This window comes from Schistocerca cancellata, chromosome 8, assembly GCF_023864275.1.
Source record: "Schistocerca cancellata isolate TAMUIC-IGC-003103 chromosome 8, iqSchCanc2.1, whole genome shotgun sequence".
Lineage (NCBI taxonomy): Eukaryota > Metazoa > Arthropoda > Insecta > Orthoptera > Acrididae > Schistocerca > Schistocerca cancellata.
Window position 1 is genome coordinate 489,079,211 of NC_064633.1, and position 20,669 is coordinate 489,099,879.

A 20,669-nucleotide genomic window follows, 5' to 3' on the forward strand; every position below is an offset into this window, starting at 1 on the left:
CGTTTTCAGAGTTACTCAGACTTTCCAAATCAACTTTGGACAAATCATTCCTTACATATATAATGTTATTTGCTTTTAACATTCTGGTCTTCTTAACATAGGATGCAGTATACTATAACAAACAGTTTCAACAGTCAGCTGTAAGCCTACATGATCTGGTAGAATTGGTTCTGTCATACCACAATCTGAGTAGTTTTTATCTATGTTGGGAATTGTAATGCCCATGCATGCATCTTATAATAGAACCTAGTGTAAAGGAACCTTTTCATCAACAAGCAAAGTTTACAATACCATTCAGATTCCAGTAAGATTGGAACTTGTTTCCACTGTCAAATTGTATTAACTGTTTCTATGGATGCCTTTGAATGTCTCTAGCTTTTGAACACAAAATTTTAAACTCAATAATTACAAATGTTCCAATTTTTATCACTAACTATCTGTCTGAAAAAAATCTTTAACTGAATAAACAATCTGTCACTAAATTAAATCTGAAATATATTATTTTACTTAGGTATTTATTTCTTACGCCGTGGATCCAACTGTGAGAATTTCACATGGATGTAGTGTGTGTCAATTTTTACATTGTCAATGACAAGTAATTATACACTATGTTTATAAGTAAAGATTAGAAAGTTACATAACTACTACAATGATCCGTAACACAATATGATGAAATGAGAAACCTTACACCTACAGATTACAAAATATAAAACATAGTAATTTACTATGTTTACCATCTGAAAAGGTCATATAACCCTGAGAGTTAAATATAAGCAGTTAACACTAAAAGAGCTACATATGTGACAAGAATGTACAGCATAATGTTCAATTTATATGATACTACATCATATTTTATTTTAAGACAGTTTCTCACTGTGTTGCATTAACTATTCCATACTGTAAAATGACATGGCTAGAAGAAATTGCCTCAGAATCTTTTTAAATATAGATTTGTTGGCTATTTCACATTTGAGTTCTGGAGGAAGAGCATTAAATATCTTTATACCAGAGTACTGTACACCCTTCTGCACAACCTTCAAATTTTTACCTTCAGTGTGGAAATCATGTTTCCTCCTTTTGTTGTACTGCTGGTATTCACTGTTACATTTGTATAAATCAGTGTTTTTACTAATGAAACACATAAGTGAATATATGTATTGAGAAGTAGTTGTAAGAATTTCCAGATTCTAGAATAGTCTTCTGCAACTGCATCTAGGGTCTACACCACACATCACTCTTGTGACACACTTCTGAGCAATGAATATTTTCTTTGCAAGAGGTTGATTTTCCCAGAAAATAATTCCATATGCCGTCAAAGAAAGGAAGTAACCATAGTATGCTGCTTTTTCAATGCTTATGTTTGTACTGTCAGAGATTATTCGCATTGCAAAAATTGAAGAGCTCTGTCTCTTGTAAAGATCTAAAATGTGATGGGACCAGTTTACAGTCAATCTAGAAACTTTGCTACTTCCACTCTGTCTATGACCTGTGTGGCATATTTAAGTCATTTCTTCCTCAGTTTTAGCAGTTGGGGTGAACTGAATATAATTAGTCTTACTAAGGTTTAGTGAAAGACCATTTGCAGTAAAACATTTCATTAAATCTGTAAGAATAATATAAACAGGCTCTTGAACATTTTCCCATTTATAACCATTAACCATTATGTTCATGTCATCTGCAAAGATGGTAAAATTACACTGTATCATGGTTGAATAAGGTAAATCATTTATAAATAACAGGAACAGTAAAAGACCAAGAATAGAGCCCTGTAGCACTTCACAATTTATGTCTCTCCATTCTGATAACATCATTCCATCACACAAATTGTCTGACCTATCTAAGACTACTTTCTGTTTCCTATCTGTCAGGTATGACTGACGCCAGTTATTTGCTACACCATTTATTCCTAGATGGTCTGCCTTCAGTAATGGTATTTGGAAAACATCCTTTTTAAAATTAATTGAGGGCAGCCAATAAAAATAAACCCATTTAAAAAGTACTTAAGTAGTGTCACATAAATTAGTAAAGACACCCCCAATGTTCATAGAAACAGAATCCAACCCCGTGAAGAGGCGAAGTGGTCAACAAATAATAATCAGCAGAGCATGGGGTGAATAGTGCAGGGAATGGGGCACTAAGGCAGAAAGAACTGTAGTTACTGTAATAAATATGGTTAAAACATATAACAAGATGCATAGAATTGGATACCATCAGAAACAGAACCCATTAACCAGCCCTGTTACAACAAAGGCAAAAACAAACATATAAAATGTATGTTTGACCATAACCTACTTTTATTTTAAACCCAAATATCAACCATTTTCAGTCACAGACCATCTTCACGGATTAGGGTTAAAACAGTTTAAGCCACAACATCACATGTGTCATTACTTAAATATCGGCCACATCTCTTGTGTAGAGCAAGTCATGAATTTAAGTACATGACACAGGACTTTTAGATGGAAACATGTTAATAAAAAGTGTAAACAGCTCTGTTTACATGTATTATTAATATTTTTTCTTCTAAAAGTCTTGTGTTGTACACTGGAATTCATGACATGCTCTACAGATGAGATGTGGCCATTATTTAAGTAGTCACAGAGATGATGTTGTGGCTTAAACTGTTTTAATTCTAATCCGTGAAGATGGTCTGTGAGTGAAACTGATCGATATTTGGGTTTAAAACAAAAGAAGCTGATGGTCAAAGATGCATTTTATACATACTTGATGGCTGTTGATATTTGTTGACATTTCCAAAAATGTTTAACAATAAAAACCCCAGAAGGGAAAAGTTATACAACATTAAAAATTGGGAATCAAGAAGTTAATTAAGTCATTGGGCCTACATGTGCATTTGTAGGCAAATTGAATGCAAATGAAGGATGAAAAGTATTTAAACAAACCTTAATATGGTTAAGAACCAATAATAAATTAGTCAAAACCATGAGTGAATATTAGATAATATGAATAAATCATCAATTAACAGATGTTTGTAGTTTTATCAAGGTCAATTTGCTAGTGATTTATGGATTTGGGTGTCAAAACTGTGACATTATGGAAAATGTGCTTATGTAGCATGGAGAGGTCAATAAACATCATGGTTTAACAGAAAAATGCAGACTTCAAGCAGAGTTAGTCAGCAACCCTCGACCCAGTACAGAGATGTGCACCATATGTCCGCTTTTACTGAAGCCAGTAAAGAGGTAAATCAATCTCATTTAGTTTGTTGTGATGCTTTTAGTTTCGGATTTATAAATACATGATGTTACACCAGTGTTTGGTTTTTATCTTTTATTTATTTATTTATTTCATCTTTGAGCAGTTTGCATGCTATTGGTGTTAACAGTTTGTTCAAACTGAGTAATGCATAAGGGCACATATAATAATAAAGAAAACTGTGAAATCATGAAGGTTTACATATAAACATGCAATGGGTATAAGTTAAAATCTTAGATCTTCTTTTACACAATCAAAAAATTTTTCTGCGGCATAAAAAACCTCTTCTTTAAGCCGATTTTGTAGAACATTTCTGAAGATTTTTAATGAAGAAGAGGCAGTGTATGCTTCAGGTGGCAGTGCACTGAACAGCTGTACTCCAAGCTTTTTTGAGTCTTGCTTAGTCTTGTAAAGGGTTGGTCAACCTTTTCTTTGTTATGTGTGTTGTGTCAATTAAATGATTGCCTTAATATGTGGCTCTCTTGGTTTTCTTTTTTGTAGACTATGCAGCTAAGTATAAATAAAGATGGGTCTGTCACAACATCCACTTTCTTTAAAAGCGACCTACAAGATACACTGTTTTCGAAAATATCCACAACATATCTGATAGCCTTTTTCTGCCACATAAAAACTCTTTTTGCCTGAGTGCAGCTGCCTTGAAACAATATGCAGTATGTTATGTGGCTATGGAAAAAATGCATAATATGAACTGACATCATGTTTTCACTCACACATGTCCTCAGTTTGTGTAGCAGACATATGACTCTTGATAATTTAGTGCATACAGGACTTGTGTTGGGTTCTAAGTTAATCTGGAATCCAACTGTACAACAAAAAGTTTAACCAACACACACTGTTGGTACAGTATCAACTTAAAATTACACTTTCAGTTTTATTCTGATTTACAGTTAATTCATTCACTTTAAATCAGTTACTAGAGATTCTTATGCTGGCTTTTCTTTGTACCTTTAGATCCTCTATGTCATTTCTAGTTGCAATGAAAGTGGTAGCATCAAAATACAGAGCAGATATACATGACATGATAGTAGGTAGGCCATTAATATCAACTACAAACAATCCCTGTATGGAGACTTAGGACACACCTCTTGAAACATTTTGGAATCCAGAGCTCATACCATTCGAGTGTACCTTCTGCTTCTTATTGTCATGATACAATTCTATCAGGGTGAGTTCTGTATCTCAAATGTCATAGCACCTAAGTTTATCTATTATAATCCATTGAGTCACAGGGCCAAATGCTTCTTTAGATCAATCAATAAGGCATCAACAAATGATTTTGCTTCAAAGGCACTGAGTATTGTAAAAACAACATTTTCAACAGCTTTCAGTGTAGATCAATTTTCCCTGAAGCAATACTGAGTGTTTGTCGGTGTTCCATTGCTGGTGACATGTTTGTAAATTTGTTGGTACACACAGTGTTCTACTATTTTTAAAGTATTGGTACAAGAGGAATAGGATGGTAGTTATCAGTACATGATTGCCCCCTTTTTTATGTAGAAGGATAACTATTATTATTTTTCAGCAAGCTGGAAAAGAACAACTAATACGAACTCAGTTTATTAGTACAGAAAGTGCTTGTAGTACAATTTCCACCAACTTTTTAATATGAAAATTTGAGGAACCACACAAGTTTTCTGATTTAAGCTGCTCAATTTTGCTATAGCTTCTGCAACATTAATGACAGCAATTTGCACCTACTTGAACGTAAATGTTGCAGTTCATTGTGCTGTATGAATAACTTTGGTTTTTCTAAATGTTCATTAATATCTGATTTATACTTCTCATTCTGTTGATTTGGTAATCCTTTGTTACCAGAATTAATAAAGAAGTTATGCATTTCATCAAGCGTTATACTGGTAGTATCACAAATGGTTTTATTAGTATTACCAAGTTCCTATTTGATCTCTCCAAGCAGGTTTTTGAGGTACAGAGATACAGCAAGATGGTTGAAACCTGAAATTGATAGCAGTGAATTTTTGGGGAAAATTTAAATGTACATCGAAAAATTTAAATGAACATCGAAAGAATAGGCTTATGGGAAATGAAGGTAGTGTATTTGTTGCAGTAGACAAGAAACTCAGATCCACTGAAACAGAAAATGAAGCTGCATGTGAGATTGTTTGGCCAAGACTCAGCATAAAGAGGTGGGCATTAAATGGTAAATGGATCATTCTACTGCCTGTCAGATTCATCTCATGATGTAACTGAAAACTTCAGAGAAAATCTCAGTTCACTTGTATGTAAGCAATCCAACTGTACTGTAATCATTGGTAGAAACTTTAATTATTCAACAATCAATTAGGAAAATTACAGTTTTGTTAGTGGTGGGTGTGATAAGCCATCCTGTGAAACATTACTAAATGCCTTCTCAGAAAACTACCTAGAATAGTTAGGAACCCCACTGAAGACAGAAATACATTGGATTTCATGGCAGCAAATACACCCAACCACCTTGAGAAATTCTACATCGAAACAGGTATCAGTGACCATGCTGCAGTTGTGGCAACAATGATTACCAAATTACAAAGGGCATCTAAAACAAGCAGAAAGATATATATGTTCAGTAAACCAGTACTGTCATACCTCAATGAGGAAATTGAAACTTTCAGCACAGGGCAGGAGCATGTAGAGAAACTATGGCTAAAGCAACACTTGATCATGCACTGGATAGGTATGTACACAACAGCACAGCCCATAATGGGAGGGACCCTCCATGGTATACACACGCACAGTAAAGAAACATCTAAAGAAACAGAGACTACTGCATAATAGGTGTAAAACAAAGCACAGGACTATAAATAGAGAGAAGCTGAATGAAACACATTTGGCTGTCAAGATGGACAATGTGAGAAGCCTTCAGTGGCCACCATAATACTGTCAAATGATCTTTCAAAAATCCAAAGAAATTCTGGTTGTACGTAAAAGATGTCATGTCATTGAACATATTACAGTAACTACAGTCATATAATGACATGTCAATCCTTTACAAAGGAAAACCCTGAAGTACTGCCCCAGTTTTATCCAAGTACTGCTGAAAAGGTGAGTGAAATCAGGATTAGCGTCAGTGGTGTTGAGAAGCAGCTAGAATGTTAAAACTGAACAAAATTTCAGGACCACATGGAGTCCCTGTCAGATTTTATATTGAAATTGCGGCTGCTGGGTTAGCCCCTCTTCTAATCATAACCTATTATACATCCCTCAAACAAAAAACCGTGCCCAGTAGTTGGAAGAGAGCACTGCTAGCAGCCATCTACAAGAAGGGTAGTAGAAATGATCCACAAAATACTGTCCAAAATCTTTGATATCAATTCATTGTAGAATCTTAGAACACATTCTGAGCTCAAACATGTTGAGGATCTTGAACAGAATGGCCTCCTCCATATCAGTCAGCATAGATTCTGACAACATCAATCCTGTGAAACCCAACCTGCACTTTTCTCACTTGAGATACTGAAAGCTTTGGATGAAGGCAATTAGGCAGATGCAGTATTTCTTGATTTTGGAAAAGCATTTGACTCAGTACCACACCTACACTTATTGCCAAAAGTATGATCATATGCAGTATAAAGTGAAATTTGTGACTGGACTGAGAATTTTTTGTTAGGGAGGACACAGTGTGTTGCCTCGGACAGAACATCATTGTCAGATGTAGAAGTAACTTTAGGTGTGCCCCAGGGAAGTGTGTTGGAACCCTTGCTGTTCATGTTGTATATTAATGATGTTGTGGACAATATTAATAGTAACATCAGGCTTATGCAGGTGCTACAGTTATCTATAATGGAGTACTACCTGAAAGAAGCTGCAAAAATATTCAGTCAGATCTTCATAAAATTTCAAAGTGGTGCAGAAATAGGTGATTTGCTTTAAATGTTCAGAAATATAGAACTGTGCATTTCACAAAACGAAAAAAACACAGTATCCTATGGCTACAACATTGCAATGGAATGATCAAATAGGCTCAGTTGTAGGTGAAGCAGGTGGTAGACTTCAGTTATTGGTAAAATACTGGGGAAGTGCAATCAGTCAACAAAGGAGATTGCTTACAAATCACTCATGTGACCCATTCTATAATACAGGGTGTACATAAAGTCTGGGAACACTTTCAATTATTTATTGCACAAGAACCAAACACTGTACAGGTAATTTTTTTTACCCCCAATGTATACTGCCACAACGTAGTTTGGTAATTTGCCATTGGTCAGTGCTAGTCACAAACACATGGCAAGTTCAGTTGCGGAGCGAGCGAGTTCGACAAAAACAAGTGTGCTACAGCTGTTCAACGGATTTTTAGAACCAAGTATAGTAAGAAGCCACCAACAAGGTAGACCATTTACCACTGGGACAACAAATTCCTTATGACGGGTTGCTTGTGCCCGGCAAAAAGAAGCAGACGTCCCAGTGGGAGTGAAGTGAATGTGGAGCACATAAGAGAGACATTCATAAGGAGTCCAAAGAAATCAGTGTGTCACGCATCTCGTGAACTCGAAATGGCTCCAATGACAGTGTGTAAAGTCCTGCGACAGAAGCTGTCTATGAAACCATTCAAATTGGAGCTAGTGCAGAAACTCAATGATGATGACAAAGACAAGCGTTTTGAGTTTTGTTCGCAGCTGCAACAATTGTATGAGGATGGGTATGGCATCACTGATCGCTTCATTTTTAGTGACAAAGCCACTTTTCGCACTAATGGGAAAGTGAACAGGCGTAATTGTCGAATTTGGGGTGCAAAGCATCCACACGGATGCATTGAATCTGAATGTGATTCCCCAAAGGTAAATGTTTCTTGTGCCTTGTCATGCCGAAAACTGTACAGACCATCTTCTTCACTGAGAGCACTGTCACTGGATATTCCTACTTGGAGATGTTGCAGCAATGGCTGATGCCTCAAATGCAATTGGACTCTCCGTTCACCTTTCAGCAGGATGGGGCTCCACCTTATTTTCATCGCGAAGTTCATGGGTACCTGAACATGGAGCTGCCGCAATGATGGATTGGCCGTGCTACAGAAGGGGATAGCTGTTTCGTGAAATGGCCTCCCCGATCACCAGATCTAACTCTGAGTTATATTTTTCTGTAGGGACACATTAAAGATCTGGTGTATGTACTGCCTATACCATGTGATGTAGTGGAACTCTGGGAGAGAAAACGGGTAGCAACTGCCACAGTTGACGATGCCATGCTGGGACGGGTATTGGAAGAATTAGATTACTGTATTGACATCTACTAGGTCACCCATAGTTCGCATATCAAATGTTTGTAAAAAAACTTTCAGAGTTTCTCTTAAAAATGCAATATGTATGACATCTGTACAATGTTTAGTTCTTGTGCAATAAATAATTGAAAGTGTTTCTGGACTTTATGTACATCCTGTATTGTTCAACTGTGTGAGACCCATACCAAATAGGACTAATAGCAAATACTGAACTATACAGAGAAGGGGCAGCACTAATCATCACAGGTTTGTCTGAGCCACGGAGGAGTTACACAGTGATGCTGAAGGACCTGAACTGACTGACTTCTGAAGATAGACATAAACTATCCTGAGAAAGTCTACTAGCAAAGTTTTAAGAACTGGCTTTAAATGATGACTCTAGGAATATACTGCAACAACATACATATCATTGAGATAAGGATCATAAGGACAAGATTAGAATAATTACGGTATGCAGAGGCATTCAAACAATCATTCTTCCCACACTCCATATGTTAATTAAACAGGAAGAAACTAATAACTGGTACAATGTGATGTACCCTCTGCCTTGCACTTTGTGGAGGTCTGCAGAGTATGAATGTAGATGTAGATGTATATGGGGATTGCTGAATACAGTTACCATTTGCCATTTGTTTCTGTTTTATAATTTCTGATCTACAACTTTTCTTGGTTTATTTACTGTATCAATGAAATACAAACTAACAATGATAAATTGCACCATAATGTTGTCTTGTTGAATGTTCATTAACACAATATAAATTTATAGCTCATAAACTGCTCTAAAATCTGGCCACAGTTTGAGTTTTACCCCTAATGTCAATATTTTTTGGTGTCTCCAATAGAAACAAGCTTGATATCGCCATATTTCATGTCCAGGTAATTAGTGAGACTCTCTACATGTTCAGCAAACACAGTAACATTAGATTGTGGGTTATTGCAGACAGAGACAAGTATTAGCTTAACAGAGAAAAAAATACAATTGCAATTTCAAAAACTTCCTCTCCAGAAAAAATTCTATTTTTAGTCTGTCATAGCTAATGCATTATTTACAAAAATAGCTACTCATCTATGGGTGATTTTAATCTTATAGGAAGTACTTGCTAGCTCACATTCTTCAGGAATGTATGCCATAGATTCAGCTTGTGTGAGCCAGTGCTCATTTACATAGAAGATATGGTATAGGGGGGTTTGTATTTAAGATGATGTCCATTTAATTTGTGTTTGACTGATTGCTCATTTAAGTGGAAGATTATACGCTTAAGGTAAGTAGCTACTTATAGGGAAGGCACATAGCTGTTACATTCTACAGTCAACAGGTTTAAGAACCGGCCATAACCCAGTGTTCTGATTTTCCCTAGATCTGGACAGAGTAAACCTACAACTGACATTTTGATTAGCTGTACTGTAATCTTGTGTGGGGGGGCCTTTCTGATGTACTTGTGACTTATTTTTTATTTTCTGTTGTTTTGTGGAGGAAACGTTTCTTGTCCAGCTTTGTTTAGAAAGCACTTTTCCCCTCCATGTATTTGGCAATAACTGTTCAGTGTATTATCACAGTCCACAACTGATGGTAATTCAGATTGATTGTTTTGCCCAAGATTTACACTTTTCATATGAGTTATCATTTTCTGAATGTTGTTTTTCTTTGCCACTACAGTCCATTTATCTGCAGGGCAGTCCTTTTCTTGCATAGGCTTCAAAATGTTTTGCTGTGACAGCAGCTCATGATTCTGTGATAAAAGTTTATTTTCACTTGTTATACACTAATTATGACTGCAGACTCATTATTCATTCCATCAGTTTCAAAATATTTTACTTACATTTTAGACAGGCTTCCTTTTTATGACTAATATTAACATATTTTGCAAAGAAATATTAACACTTTTAACTTGTCACTATCTTTACGTAATCTACTCCAGTCAGCAAATTTTTTGCAAGTGAAGATACTTCCTAAAGCACATATCCGGAATGTAGTACATGAATTACAACCAGTCAGCCTACACTAATGATTCTTCCAAACCTCTGCACATATCATCATGGGATCAACAACCAAGAAAGTTCATCAGTCTACATACAGAAGGCATGCTGAGTTGCTATTAAGAATGTGTGGGAACCATATTCTTTAATAGCTGTTTTTCTGTTGTGGAAGATGTTTGTTACCTTCTCTTGAAATATGTATCCTCAGTTGCACAACTTCTCAAATTACTGGAGACTGCTGTATTATGAAGTGTTTACAATGTCTTGTAGTCCTTACAGCATCAAGATCAGGAAATATGCTCTCATTTTTAGATATGCTTATCTTTTGCTCACTGTCATACATAGCAATACGGGTACTAAGAGTATAATAACAGGTAATTAAAGAAGACAGTCTTACACTGTCTTAGCTGACATTTAGATATAAATTTTCTTGATAAAAGAGCAAGAAAAGTACAGTAAGAATCTATGTCAACACAAAGGCATTGAGCGTCTGATCACCACCCATTTCCATTCCATGTCCAATTCAGAAGGCGAACAGATGGTCAGAAGCTTCATAAAAATAGATGAGCAAACTACAGCTGACTCCGGGAAAGCACTCAGCAACTTCCTTGTCACCTACTGGGCTATCCCAACATATGAATGTAGCCCTGCCAAAATTTTACATGGCCACAGAGCCCACACCCTGTTCGACCCACTGTGCACAACTCCACGGACCCACTGACAATGCACACAGCCTTTATTACCATGTGATCTCCTACATGTAGACTAGCTTTTTGCGACAGAATCATGGGTGGACCCATGGCATCATTTACATCTACACCTATACTCTGCAAACCACCTTGAGTTGCATGGCAGAGGGTATGTCCCACTGTACCAGTTATTAGGGTTTCTTCCCATTCCATTCACATATGAAGTGTTGGTAGACTGATTGTTTGAATGCCTCTGTGCATGCAGTAATTCTTTAATCTTATCATCACAATCCCCATGTAAGCAATACAAAGGGGATTTTAATATATTCCTAGAATCATCATTTAAAGCCTGATCTTGAAACTTTGTTAACAGACTTTCTTGCGATAGTTTATGTCTACCTTCAAGAGTCAGCCAGTTCAATTTCTTCAGTATCACTGTGACACTCTCCCACAGATCAAACAAACCTAAGACCATTCAAGCTGCACATGGGCCCTGCACATGGGCTGCAGCCACACTGACCTACAACAGTCTCAAGCCAAGCAAGCCCGTGATGTCACCGCATGGGCCTAGTAGTGCTGTACAAAAGCACCCTGTGCAGGTATGCACATAGAGGTGCAGCCCGTGGGCCACGGCAGCACTGCTCTGCACTGAGTGAGCCCGTTACATCATTGCACAGACCAGCAGGTGCCATGTGCAGGCACTAGTGCACTAGTGTACCACAAGCCCATGGGCTTGTGGTAGCACTGATCACCATTACGAGCTATGGTCTACAAACAGCGAGTGGAGCAGTGCTTAGTGTACTGGTGCAATTTCTCCTTTTTTTATCTTAACACAGAAAATGAGCAGAGAAACTAAATGAAGTTTGCAGGGGAAGGAGCATATGTCAAGAAAATGGGAAGTAAAACTAGTAGGTGGTGAGTATAAATCCACACTGCCTGAAATGAATCCTAAAAGTTCAATTTGGACCGTATTTAATCCTGTAGTGGATGGCAATGGAAACAATGTTCATTTTGTTAGCTGCTTGCTGTGCAGTGACATTTGTGCTCACTTTAAAGGGTGAAGTAGCACTTTGTACATTTCCAATCATCCATGCATGTTTAATAAACAAGTGTCTTGTGTGGATGAGAAATGCCTTCCTAAATCTGTTCAGGAAATAACTGTTGGTAAATGCATGGCTACATGGGTATGAGACCTAAGTGAACGGTTGCATTTGCACTCCTAATACTGAGTCATATACTGGCTAGCCTTTGAACAGCAGTAAGTCGAAAACACAATTGTCCAAAAAAAAAAAACAACAACAACAACTTTCTCAATAAATAATAATCGGGCAATTCATACAGATGGTTTATTGTCTCACACCTACACACTTTCACGTTGTTCCTTCACAGTTTATTCACATACACTGGTGTCCATGCTTACACTCACAGCAATTTGCTGCTCCGAACTTTCCACCACAATGGACAATGACCCAAGACCTCCTTTTCCCACTCCTATCCCCAGTCCTGAGTCGGGTCACATTACACTACATTAATTTTTATAAGATTTAAATACTTAAACCTAAATACAGCATATAATTTTATACACATTTATCACCAAATAATTTTATAAGTCGTTGCAATTTAAATAAATAAAAAAAAAATGCTATGGAATGGAACTATACTAAACCTATACTACACGAAGGAGGACAAGTGACATCTTATGGCTACAGTTAAGCCAATAATAATAAATAATAATCAATATAAACATAACACCTATTATGCTAAAGAAACATATGGAAATAATAATGTAATACGAATACCATTAGTACAGGAAAATCATATTGTAAACACAGATATAATGATTTGAATAATCAGTGCGGTAATTCATGCAGACATGATATATACCCATAAGACAATCCTGATAGTATACAACCTTGGAAAGACCCTTCGACACCTCAAGTTTTGAGGGTAGATGCAAATGTAACTCAACAAGCACGAGAACCACAAGGACCGATACCACTTGGTAACGGAGCAACAAAGTCACAAAGGGAACAACTACCAAATTCTGACCATACTGTATGTATTGTTGAACTACATGAACCACCGAATATGACATCTACTGAAAGGTTAAACTAGAACTGGTCACCGAAAACCATCCTAGGATGACTGGAGAGGATGAGGAAGGCAGGCATCATTTTAAAGTGAATGTACTGAGGTACAATGATGATTTGGATCTAAAGGAGGAACTGACTGAAGAAACACCTTACATTCTGAATAAGTGTGGATGAATTTTGCAGGCAGTAGTTCAAGCAGTAATGAATGGTATTGATGCTGAAATTTTGATTGATACTGGAGCAACTATTAGTGTAATGATGCAAAATTTTTTTAAACAAATTAGTTCGAGGAACAAAATTGCTTACGTTTCCTGTTACTGGATGTAGATGTACTGTATCTGGAGCAATTAGTGCGAAAGTGCAAAAGGTCTCAAAGCAGGCACGAGTCAACATTATAATGTGGGAGGCTTCAATAGAAAGTACCTTCTTGATTGGTCCAAGAATGATCGTACCATGTTTTTGGGGACTAGCTTTTTTGTGTAATGCTGGAGCAGTCATCAATTTAAAGGAAGGAACATGTACCTTGGGCTCCCAAGGCGACGTTTTGGCAGTCTCTAGGATATAGGGCAAAGTCCCAGGTCAATATTGCATGAAGTTAATGGTTAGCTATATTGGTATTGACTGTAATTTACTTGGTGATATTTTCTATATTGAATATACAGGAGAAGAAATAAGCCAAGTTACACTTCAGGAGAAAATCTCCAAATCCAAATACCTATCTGTGAGACAACAAGAAGATTTATGTTGCTTGTTAAATAATTATCTGCCCGTATTTAGCAAGCGTCCTGGAATAAGCAAAGGTTTTGAATACAATATTAAGACGTATCTACATGAACCTTTTTGTCACACTTCCTACTCTGTTCCTTGGTCAAAGAGAGAGGCAGTCAAGAAAGAAATGAACAAAATGTTAGAGAGGGGAATTATAGAGCCCTCTCATTCTGAATATTGTAGCCCTCTTTTTGCGGTCCTCAAAGCAAATGGTAATGTCAGCTTAGTTCTAGATGCCAGAGAGATAAACAAGATAATCATACCAGTCTAACGTTTTTCGGATGGCAAGAGACAGTGTGGTATTGAGTTGCAAGGCTCACACATCTCTCATATCAGTCAACTTGCACGTTTTAGGTAGCCAATCCTCTTCTCTGGGTAATCAGCTACGTCAATCTCCCAAAAGCTTCATACCAACATAGATCTTTGTACTAATTTAGAATAAACTCTAGCTAATCTTTCATTTGTTCTACTCTCACTCTATTTTGACATCAGACTCGAATATTCTATGGTGATCTGGTAAGTTTTCCTAATATTTAGGATTCGTTAGGACTCTGTCTCAATTTCCAATTGCAAACTCCAGATGTGCATGATATTTGAGTACTTTATTCTTTATTCTAATTCTTTATACTGCTTCTTTATTATGCAATGGTCTTATTATTTATAAACTTTTTGTAGTCTGCAGGAACTCTGGGCAAAATAAAAGTGTTCCTATTGACACTCATAAGACATAATGATGCTAGTGAAATACAGAATTCCAACTTACCAGAATAATTCTTACAAAATGGTGATGTCTGTCATGATACTGTCCTTTTCCTCTCGGATCAGCATCTATACCTTACATGTGAGTTGACCCTATGAGAGCCCTTCCTCCTTCCGTTTTGTTAGGTATGCCCCTTTAAATTCCTATTCTCCTATGGTACAGGTCAATCCCCTTCTTGGTGCAACTGTCCGCACAGTATAGGTCAGCCTATCTGCCCTTTATATCCAATAAATGTTGGGTGCACCCTCCTTAGACTTTATGAGTAGGCCTCTAGTTTCATTACCCAAGTATACATCTTTATGGACACTGTAATTAAATATCCTCTGGTAAAATTACAAAATCTATTTCACACTTCATACTCACTTTTTAATAGGCTAGTTCATTTAGAACCCTAGAGTCCTCCTCTACTTTTCAGCTTTTATACTCTTGGTATAAACTGTACCTCTATACACTAATAATACAAAATGTGTTTACTTGTGTTATAAGACTCCCACTATCCTACAAGTCATCAGAATATTTGTTAGACTGACATTCCTGAATAATTGTCACAATTAGTTCCTCCCTGACTTATGCTCATTAGTTATGCTCCTCATCAACATGATAGCTTTTTCAAGTACCTAGGAGATGTAGAACCGTCATTGTTCTTATACATTTATTTCCTATATAAGTACATATATTAATAAATAGCTACATGATAATTTTCCCAAGTAAGTAGGTGATGTATTTCCTATATATACATATTAATAAACATATAAATGATAGTTTTTCCAAGTAACTAGGCGATGTAGAACCATCACAACAATCAACCTTAAGTGCATATTTCTCTATGCGCACATTCTTTCCCCCCACAACACTTGACGGTTCTCTCATCCTTTTAATCTGTACTTTCATTGTTTTCGTCTTCATGTTATGGTGTGTGTATGTGGAAGTGTGTTTGTGTAGCCTGATTCTTTGGCCTACTTATAAGAAATAAGTTGAAGGTTATAGGAAACCACAGAAAATAAGAAGGGCTTCAGCGATAGAAGTATATGCATATGGAAAGAGGGAAAGACAGACCGGTACTCAGATGAGAAGTAAGAAAGGAAAAAGTAGAAACGGTTGCTAAGATCGAAGAAGAGAAAGAAGATAGCCCCAAAGACAGGAAATTCTTCCGACCCCCTGTCCCCCAGGATCCCTACTTCTCTGGTACTCGAGTGAGAAGCTGGAGGAGGTATGATGTTAAATGTCTCCTACAGAACGGACATTCTCACCTTCAACTTTGAAGTCCCCAAAGAAAAATCTTAGCAACCACTATGGAACAGAAAATTGTGAAGAATCAGTCACATTTGTCTGTGAGTGTTGTCTGAAATGTGTGGTGTGTATTTAGTGTTAATCATGCTTGTATTTACACTACCCACCACTTCCAAAACTAATAGAAACCCTACCATCCACTTCACGTCTCACAGAAGATATAAAATGTTCTATAAAAATAGAAAATTATACACTATGATGACATAGTTGTTTAATCATTTAGTTTATACTATACTTTTATACACACATCAAATCCTCTATTCATTTTATGTCATGATGACATCACTCAGTTTACATAGAACCATCATATTATACCTTTCACTCAAATAATAATTTATTCACTTCATTTCAAGTCTAGAGATCACTGTTCATCTGTGAATCTCTTAAGTTTTCTACTTTACTGTCATATCCGGTTTTCTACATACTAAAATTATAGGATAGTTTAAGAATTCAAGAATAGATTACAGAATAGTTTAAGATTTGAAGGGAATTGGGTGCCAGAAAAAATGGCACAGAAGAAACACCGAAAACAACTAGGGATCCGACGGTTGTCACTCCGCCCATTAACACAGTACGTTAACGTCCCTGGGAGATAAATGTGACTCCACCCGGATCCCATGGATATGATATTAACTTCACTTGAGCAAGTGCAGACCAGTACTTCTCATTAAATTTTGTGTGGAGATCTCCCCACAGCAAAACAATTACCAATTTACTAGGTAACACAACATCATCAGGTAAAGTTGTTCTATTTTCTACTCGGCCATGGACAAGTTTGAATTCTTTGCACAAGTCATCTATAACATTGCTATTATCATTAGGTTTGGTAAAAGCAACAGTCGAAACATTTCCGGGGATTATCCTCGTGGCAACTTTTCGATTGACTATTTTCTCTATCTGTTCCTCCAGATTACTTATATTTATTAAGTCCGAAGTGACTAGTTTCCCCTTAAAGTAGCATTCCACGTTATCTACTTGAATGCTCACTTCTGCAATTTGCGATTGGACTATAGGAATTAGTTTTTCCTGCTTTTCAACATTTTCCTTTAAAGTGTGTAACCTTTGTTTTACAGCATCAAATGTAACATTACATACACTTTGAAATGATCCTAGTTTTTCATTCAGTTCAGACTCTACACTATTACATTTATCTTCAATATCAAATTCTTGTTTCTTTGCCAAATCCTGAAATTGGTTACTCAGTGTCTGACTAAAGCAGTGAACAGCTGATTGACGTGACTACTTAAAGAGCTAGTTAATTCACCTTTCAAATCTATCTTAAAATTTTCCACTTTAGTGGTTAAAATATCAAATTTAGTCTTCAAATTTCCCATACCTTCACGCAACTGGCTAAATTCCTTATTTTGTTCATCTACATTTGCACTTAACAATGCTAAAGTCTTATTCTGAAAATCCAATTTATTATTTACTTGAATATTCACTGTGTCTATTTCTCTACTTAAATTAGCACTCTGTGCATCTAGCTCTTCACTTAAAGTTACACTTTGAGCTTCTAGTTTTTCACTTAAATTCCCACTCATTTCATCTCTCAAAGAAACATTTTTAGCATTTACATTTTTACTTAGTGTAGTAATTTGAGCATTTGCCTCTGTTTTTACTGAGTCTAACTTTAGACTTAGTTCATTGATTAAATTTGCTACTTCATCCCAATCTGGCGTTTCCTTATTCACTATCATAGCCATGGCTGGTTCTGCTAGTTGCTGTTCTTGATGCATAACTTTATTGATTTTAGACCTAGTAATTGTCTAAAAGAAAATTCACCACTGAGGACAATAACTACACTAACAGTTTATCATTCAACAGTTCCTTCAACTTTACCAAACAATTATCGTTTTTTGCTCACCTGGTATAGATTTCTAGCTGCATTGGTAAGCAGATGTGTAATCAGTGCCGGTGGACAGCACTGGTACTGGTGGCATCGAATGTTGGTTTCAGCGTCGTTGTTGTCAAGTGGACGCGGAGTCAGCACTGGTGAGTAGCAGCTGCTGCAGTGGGGGTCAGTGGCTGGTTACTGCGTCGGCGTTGGCGCAATGTACGTGTGTGAAAACTGCTTACTCTCCAAACCCAATCTTCAATCAAAAGTTGAGGTCTTCTCTCCGTTCCCTCCCTCCACCCCCCACCCCCCACCCGTCCCTCACACCTTTTACTGCGTTGCACTCACAACTTTCTTCCATTGGTTTATTGGACCTGTAATTGTTTGCAGTAATTGTATTAATTACTGCAAACAGTTCTCGTATCTTGTTAGGCCTGGTTGCTATGGCAACACCTAATATCTTCTTCCCATTTCTGTCTTGAAATTCCCATTTTCTTCGGGTCCTGTCACTTGGGTCGCAAGGCTCACACATCTCTCATAACAGTCAACTTGCATGTTGTAGGCATCCAATTCTTTTCTCTGGGTAATTAGCTACATTGATCTCCCAAAAGCTTCTTCTCTGAAGATTATAGCTGGTTAAAGGAATTTATTAAACTACTTCTCTATTCTTTAAATAATTTGGGTAGTCGTAGAATACTTTTCAGTTCAATCACTTTATATTTTCTACTTTCACAGATAAGAACTTCAGCAAGCTAACTTACTCCTTAAACATTAGACTCATTTAAACGTATTCAAATAGCATACATGTGTCTTGCTTTGTTCATAGCCAAGACAGGAAGTAAGTTAAAAGTCTCTAATCTCAAGTGAGGCCAATACGTGAATGAACATAGAAATCTATATTCAATTGTTCATTAGTCTCTTTAGAGTCAACACAGACACTAAAGAGCAAAGAATACTACATAAACTTTCCTTGTTCTTCTTGACCCATACACGGAAACTAATTGTCTGCCGCCGTTCGGCCCCCGGGTCCATCTTTTTCTCATAACTGTTTTTTTTATCTGCACATACAAATAGACAATGTGCAGTAAGGCGTATTCATTTCTCCCACTCACCTCTAAAACATCAGTGGTGAAAGGCTAAGTGGTTCTAGAATTTGCTCTGAAATTCTCGAAGCACTACACCAGTATAGACAAGACCTGAGAATTTTGATGAGTTAATTCAGAAATTCTGTGGTGCCCGCTTTCTGACTCCCTTGATATGAGAAGTTCATACTGGCAAATGAAAATGTCTATAGAATCTCAAAAGTATGCTGCTTTTATTTTTATGGGCACAAGTTACCAATTCAATGTTAAGCCATTTGGACTAAATTTTAGTGGAAGTGTATTTATATCTGCACTACACACTGCAGTTGGACGAGATATGCTCAATAGAGTTACCTTGTATGTGGACTTATTGATCGAAACATGGGAGGAGCATCTCGATCCGCTTGAAAAAGTATCTGCGAATATCTCAGAGTATAGAGTAACAGTAAATTTGATGAAATCTAGATTTGCCAAAAGTCAACTGAAGTTCCTAGAACATATAATTATGCCGAATCCTAAGAAAATGAGTGCTATCAAAGAGTATCTGTATCCTAAAAATAAAAAGGAATTAAAATCTTTCAAGGGATTAGCCTCATTTTTCTGCTGATTTTTGCCTAATCAATTAATCAGCCAAGAACGTTTATTACAGTTATTGCGAAAGAACATCATGTGGAAATGGACCACTGAGTATAGTCAAGCATTTGACAAAATCCGAGACGCTTTAGTTAATGCCCCGTTATTACATCATCTGAAACCTGAACAGTATTTTTGCATTGCCACTGATGCTTCTGAAACAAGCCTGAAGAATAATGAAGAATTTGAGGAACAGACTTTAGATTTCAAAGTGATGAATCTGCCTATTGCATTTTGTGAGAAACAAATTTCAAAGTTGTGTCACAATATGTCGCAGTTGCAAGAACAAGATCCTTATTGGAAATCTGTTTGAGATGTAATCAGCCAAGGAGCTACAAATTATACTGGTAGTCTATATACTTTACAATCTAATATATTATTTCGAAGAAAAACTCATGACAAACCATGGAAAGTATGTGTTTCAAAGGAACATCTGCAATCTTTATTGTGGTATACACATCTGAAGTGGGGACACTTTAAAATGCAAAGCCATGTTAGCCCAGTATTGCTACCATCCAAACTTATAACGCTTGGCTAGTGACATTCTAAAGAAATATAAGATTTGCCAGAAAACTAAACCCATCAACTATTGAATTACATCCAATCATACCACACCAAACTTTGACATCAATATCTTGTGATGTGTGTGGACTATGTCCTACTACTCATGCAAGATTTAAGTATATTCTGGCAGTCTATGATATTTTTTCGAAGTATGTGAAATTGTATCCTTTCAGGAATCTACATGTGTGTCCTATGTTAAAGAAATTTGTCAATGATTTCATAACAGAGATTGGAAAACCAAAGATGATACAGACAATGCTGTCTCATCCACCAGCAGAATCTGGAGAGAGACTGTGAAGGAATACAATATAAAACACACACAAACACATACAAATTGATTTCCACGTACCTATACCACACACCAACATTACAAATGGATCGAGTGGTTATCAGAATTTGAAAGAATTTATAATGACTTGCCTCATACTTCTACAGGATATTCACCCAACCAAGTGATGTATGGCAAGGATGATTCTCAAGACTGGCTAAAGGGATGGCCACAAATTAAAGGAGACAATCTCACTAAGGAG